The 6,000-nt window shown below is 45.8% G+C and overlaps 1 long non-coding RNA gene across 1 annotated transcript in view; it reads right to left on the minus strand.

Annotated features, from left to right (window-relative positions):
- The window catches only part of LOC142048035 (uncharacterized), a 29,834-nt gene extending 24,152 nt beyond the window's left edge, over positions 1–5,682 (minus strand). The window contains exon 1 of the long non-coding RNA XR_012657367.1: positions 5,577–5,682. This is a non-coding gene — a long non-coding RNA (uncharacterized LOC142048035). The remainder of the gene's footprint in view (positions 1–5,576) is intronic.
- Between the last annotated feature and the right edge of the window lie 318 nt (positions 5,683–6,000).

Here is a 6,000-nt window from a genome sequence, read left to right on the forward strand (position 1 = left end):
AGACAATAATGACTATGTATGAGTATGTAAAATTTTCATCTACAAATTGTACAGGAAAGGTGCGTGAGGTACGCACGCCAGGAGGAGCGATCCCCCGTGCATCCGGCGCCGTGAATATAGAATGCCTGCTCTTTAATACTAAATTGGTGTTGAGGAGTCGTTTCCGATTTTAACGCGTTTTTCGGTAACAGTTTTGGCACCCCAGGTGGGAACCTGCTTTTGAATCTCGACGGATCCGTGGGATCGTGGGACCTGCAGCCGGCCCCGAGGAATTCTCCGGGAGAGCTTCCGATCCCCGGGCCAGAGAATTCTGAGCAAGATCCCCTGGATTGAGGTAAACAAGGCATTCTTTGAAGAAGAAACTTAGGTAGAATAATACGTGGGGTTAGTTTCCCACATAGGATAGGATAGCGGGTTTGAGTCCCACAGGCCTGCCCGTAAGGCGCGGCGAAAGCCACGCAGGGTCGGGGCCAAGAGGTGCCTCGGTTGGTAAGTCTCTGCTAGGCGAAAGCCTGTGGAGCGGGACCCGAGGGTAGGGGAGTCTTCAACAGGGGGTTGAAGTCTCCAGGGATATCTAGCAGGGGGCTACAGATCCCAGTGGCAGATTTCCAGTGAGACCTCTAACGGGGGTTGGAGTCCCTCTGACTAGTATTTGTGATAGTGCACTATCACAACTACTAGTCGACTGGGAGACGGGAGCATTACTGAGTAGGAAACCTATCCCACAGAGAACACCTTTGCGATGTATTTTGAAGCACTGGAAAGACGTCGGGGGCGGTGACCCACTAACTCGGAAACCATTAATTGAATATTGCAATCATTGGTGGCCAACGTATCAATTGGAAGGTGGGCACAAATGGCCAGAACACGAGACATTGCAATATCGTACCATCTTGCAATTAATGTTGTTTTGTAAAAAGGGAAGGCAAACGGGAAGAAGTGGCATATGTTGATTTGTTCTTTACACCGTGGAATCATCCCGAGCAGCAGAAACAGCGTGAGGTATGTCCACAAGATTCTACGGCAATGTTTCTGAAAAGAGGAAAACGTGGTGAGAACTTGAAAGAGTGTTGCTCTACTTGTGATACTGGATACTTCGCTTGATGAAACTGACAAGAAAATAGTATGGAATACAGCCAGAAGGCAGGTGCAGGGAGCACATGCTAACGGGAATTTACAGAGAACAATGAATAAGAATTTTCCATCTACAAATCCCGAGTGGGACCCTAATCAGCCAGGACCCAGGGGAATGTTGACTAGATGTCAGAGAGAGATTTTATTTGGAGTAAGACAAGCAATGCCAAAAGCAATAAATTGGTCAAAATTTATGAAGTGAGACAAGAATTAAGTGAGTCCCCTTCAGCCTTTATGGAAAGACTGAAGGTGACCACCAGAAAATATACTCATTTGAACCCAGAAAAACCAGAAAAAGCAATTCAGCTGGTCTCTATATTCATAAGACAATCAGCCCCAGATGGGGGCGGGGGGAGAGAAAACAACCTTCAGAAACTAGAACAACCTGAATCCAGAGATCTGGGTTAAATGCTTGAAGTAGCTTGGCATGAAGGAGACCAGGGGAATCAACCCTAGCTGAACACCTGGTTACACTGAAGCTACGGAATGAAGAAATAGAATTTTTGGTAGATACGGGAGCCACTTATTTGGTATTGAATACACGTGAAGAGAAATTTGATCATAAATCAGTAGATGTTGCTAGCGCAACAGGGCAAAGAAAAATTAGCCCCTCTCAGAGCCATTAAAGTTTAAATTGGAGAAGCAATGGGCAACTCACCAGTTTCTGCATATGCCTGAATGTCCACTGCCTCTGTTATGACGAGATCTATTAGGTCAATTAGATGCTCAAGTAACTTTTAAAGATGGAGAGATTAAATCACTAATACCAGAATCAAAAGCCACAGAGGCGAGAGCGTTTATGTTACAGGATTCCTCCAGGGAGGAACGGGTTCCCGAGGAAGTGGAAAACGTAGTAATTCCTTTGGTTTGAGCGAGCAGAGCTCCGGAGCGATCTAAGTGGGCAGAGCCGGTAAAAGTAACCTTAAAGCCTGGAGCCAAGCCCGTAAGACAAAAACAATACCCTATTAAGCGAGAGGCTCGAAAAGGATTACAGAAGTTAATTATAAAATTTTTCAGAATATGAGCTTTTAGTGGAATGTGAATCAGAATATAGTACTCCTGTGTCGCCAGTAAAGAAATCTAGAGGCAAAGAGTATTAGCTAGTTCACGATTTAAGGGCTATAAATCAGGTGGTCCAAGATATACATCCGGTAGTAGCTAATCCATACACTTTACTGACCTCTTTTAAAGGAGGAGCATAAATGGTTTACTGTACTAGATTTGAAGGACGCCTTCTTTTGCATACCTCCAGGCATAAAAAGTCAAAGCCTATTTGCTTTGGAATGGGAAAGCCCCACCACAGAATGAAAGACACAGCTACCATGGACCGTACTTACACAAGGATTTAAAATTAGTCCTACGATACTTGAGACTCAGCTGGCAAAAAAAAATTAGAGATATAGAAAAAACAGAACCCAGGGAGAGGCATCTTGTTACAGAATGCGGATGACATTCTGATAGCGGCACAAAGTAAAGAAAAATGTTTTGAAATTTTTAAATTTTCTGGGCCAAGGAAGATGCGGAGTTTCCAGAAACAAAACCCAAATAGGAAAAGAAGCAGCCATTTATTTAGGATTTGAAATCTCAAAGACAAAGACAATTAGAAAGTGAAAAGAAAGAAACTATTTGTCAAATTCCCGAACCTAGCAGCCCGAAGGAACTGAGAGCTTTTCTGAAAACAATGAAATAGCATCAGCTCTGGATTCTGAACTATAGACTGTATGTAAAACCATTATTTGAGGCATTGAAAGACTCAAAAGGATAAATATTTAACCTGGACGCCCGGATGCCAAACGGCATTCAAAGAACTGAAAAGAGCCTCGATGATGGCCCCTGCATTAGGCCTACCTGATTTCGCTAAACCTTTTCAGTTGTTTGTCCACGAAAGACAACATTTAGCCCTTGGAGTGCTGACACAGCGACTGGGAACCTGGAAGAGACCTGTGGGCTACTTCTCCAAACAACCTGACCACGCGAGTTAAAGATGGCCTGGGTGTTTACGGGCAGTAGCAACAACAGCGCTGCCGATCCGGGAAGCCCCAAAGTTAACAATGGGACAGAAGATGACAGTATATATCCCGCACATAGCGGTGACTGTTTTAGAACAAAAGGGGGGTCGTTGGCTATCCCTTAGCAGAATGTTGAAATATCAAGTTGTTCTGTTAGAACAAGACGATGTGGAATCGAAGACTACTGCTATACTGAATCCTGCTATGTTTTTAACAACAGAAAACCTTACGGACAATTTAGAACACGATCGCTTGCTAACTATTGAACAAGTCTATTCCAGCAGACCAGACCTGAGACACAAACCTCTGGGAAAATCCTGATCTGGAGTTGTTTACAGATGGAAGAAGCTCTGGGCGAGAAGAGAAGCGAACGGCCGGATATGCTGTCGTTATCGCCGCCGAGGGAACGGAGTCAGGGGTGCTGCCTGCAAACACCTCAGCACAGAAAGCAGTATTGGTAGCATTGAAGCGAGCTCTGCGAATGGCAGAAGGACAAAGGATAAATATCTAGACTGATTCCAAACGTGCATTTGGTGTGATCCACGATCATGGAGCTATTGGGAAGGAGAAAGGACTGCCATCAGCCCAAGAATCATCAATACAGCATAAAGAAGAAATTCTCCAACTTCCGGAAGACGTGCAGAAACCAAAAGAAGTGGCGGTAAAGCGTTGCAAAGCTCATCAATTTGGCCAGACGGCTGTAAACATAAGCAAACGACTGACCGATAAAGCTGCAAAGAGGACTGCAGAGCAAGGTATCCTTGCACTAGTACCAGTAAAACAGATCAGAATTCCAAAGTTGAAACCGAGATATAATAAATTGGATGAGCAATTAGCAGAACAATTGGAAGCATCACAAAACACAGAGAGATGGTAGGTAACACCAGAAAAACAAGTAATAACAACAACCACCCCACAAGTTATGACAGAACTTGCAAAAGAAAACCATGAGCAAACACATTAGGGTGTAGGCGCTACGGTTTTGAGTTTAAAAACATCTGTAGCGTGTGTAGGCATGACAAGAATAGTTAAACCCACAGTAGCTAAGTGTCCAATCTGTCCTAGAAATAATCCCCTGAACCAAAGGAAACCACCTTTAGGAGTAACAAAACAAAAAATTCTCCCGGAAATTATTAGCAAATTAGGTTCTCTGAGTTACCCAGACAAAATAGATATAGCAGTATTTGTCAGTGCGGATTGACAAATTTTCTAGATGGCCAGAAGCTTTCTCGTGCTGCACCAACAAAGCTAGAGTAGTAGTTAAAACGTTGCTGAAAGAAATAATACCAAGATTTAGAGTGCCAACGGGAATGTCCTCTGATAGAGCACCACATTTTTTTGCAGAGGTACTTCAACAAATTAATAAAATTTTGGGTAGAAAATGGGACCTGCATACACCCTGGAGACCACAATCAAGTGAAAAATTTCAGAACATGAAGCAAACACTAAACTGACATAGTGGAATATTATTGATCTAGGATGGAAGTATTGAGAAAATTATTATTTCAGAACTTCCAAACAGGGGAAATGTAACCAAAGTGATGAAATCAACCAGAGACGGTGTTCCATTACGGGAACATGGAGCGTACCAATCAGCGCATCTGTCGATCTGCATTTTAGTCCCTAGGCGATCGTTAATGTCAGCAGAACAACAGACAACATGCTTCTGTCAGAAAAGGATGACAAAACGCGGTTTCGCTTAGCGGACTGAGAAAACTAGCCAAGACTGCCAAGATTAAGAGCCAAGAAGGTAAAAGGTAATTCCGGCAGGGGGAGATCGTGACCACCGACTCACAGACCACCACCGACCCAAGTAACAGAAGAGAACAACGGAAGAGGACAACCGAGCCTGCGCAGCGATTTACATACGGAACGAGCAAGTTTGTACCAATCAGCAGACAGGACAATAATGAATATGTATGAATACGTAAAACATTGATCTACAAATTGTACGGGAAAGGTGCGTGAGGTACGCACGCCAGGAGGAGCGATCCCCCGTGCATCCGGCGCCGCGAATAAAGAATGCCTGCTCTTTAATACTAAATTGGTGTTGAGGAGTCGTTTCCGATTTTAACGCGTTTTTCGGTAACACAGGGAGTCAGATCAAGAGAGCCAGTGAACAACAAAACACCGACAGGCTACAGGACAGAGCAGGAGGAATAAAAAAAAAAAAAACGGAGCCAGAGCCAGGCAGAGAGAGGCGGAGAAAGAAAAAGGAGCCACAGGCTACAGGACAGAGAGAGGGAGGACTGAAAAGACGGGGAGGCAGGGAGACACTCAGAGCGAGATGGAGAAAGAAGGTGCGGGGGCGGGGGGCGCAAAAAAAAAAGTAAATTTTGCAGCAGGTAAGGAAAGAGAGGGGGCCGGGGGAGAGACAGGGAGGGCCCAGGACGCACAAGAGAGGCAACGGGGCCCCAGTGGCCCAGGACTCACCGCGACTCTCGCTCTCAGCGCTGCTGGCACAATTTAGCCGTTCAGATGCTTCTTTCCCCTCCTCTCCTCCCTGCCTCTTCTGCAGCTCCAGACTCTAGGCCGTCCTCCACCTGAAGAGAATACGTGGGTGTCTTACAGCTCTTACCAGATGAGGCTTCCTAGGCACGTAGCCTAGCTCGCCTGTGCTGGAGCTGGGGGCAGGCGCACGGGGCAAGGGGGGCCAGGGGAGGCTGAGGGGGAGCTCTGGTGAGCTGGGGAGTCGGCCATCTTCTGCACCCAGAAGGTGCAGGGGGAAAAGGTCGTCATCATCCTCCTCCTCCTCCTTTCCCTCTTCCCTTCTATCAGCTCCCGGGTAACTCCTAGGGCTGCCCTCACCCGCTCGCCTTTAGCATACCAGAAGCCTGCCTCGGCGGGTCATTTGAAG

Source organism: Phalacrocorax aristotelis, chromosome 24, assembly GCF_949628215.1.
Source record: "Phalacrocorax aristotelis chromosome 24, bGulAri2.1, whole genome shotgun sequence".
NCBI classification, from domain to species: Eukaryota; Metazoa; Chordata; class Aves; order Suliformes; family Phalacrocoracidae; genus Phalacrocorax; species Phalacrocorax aristotelis.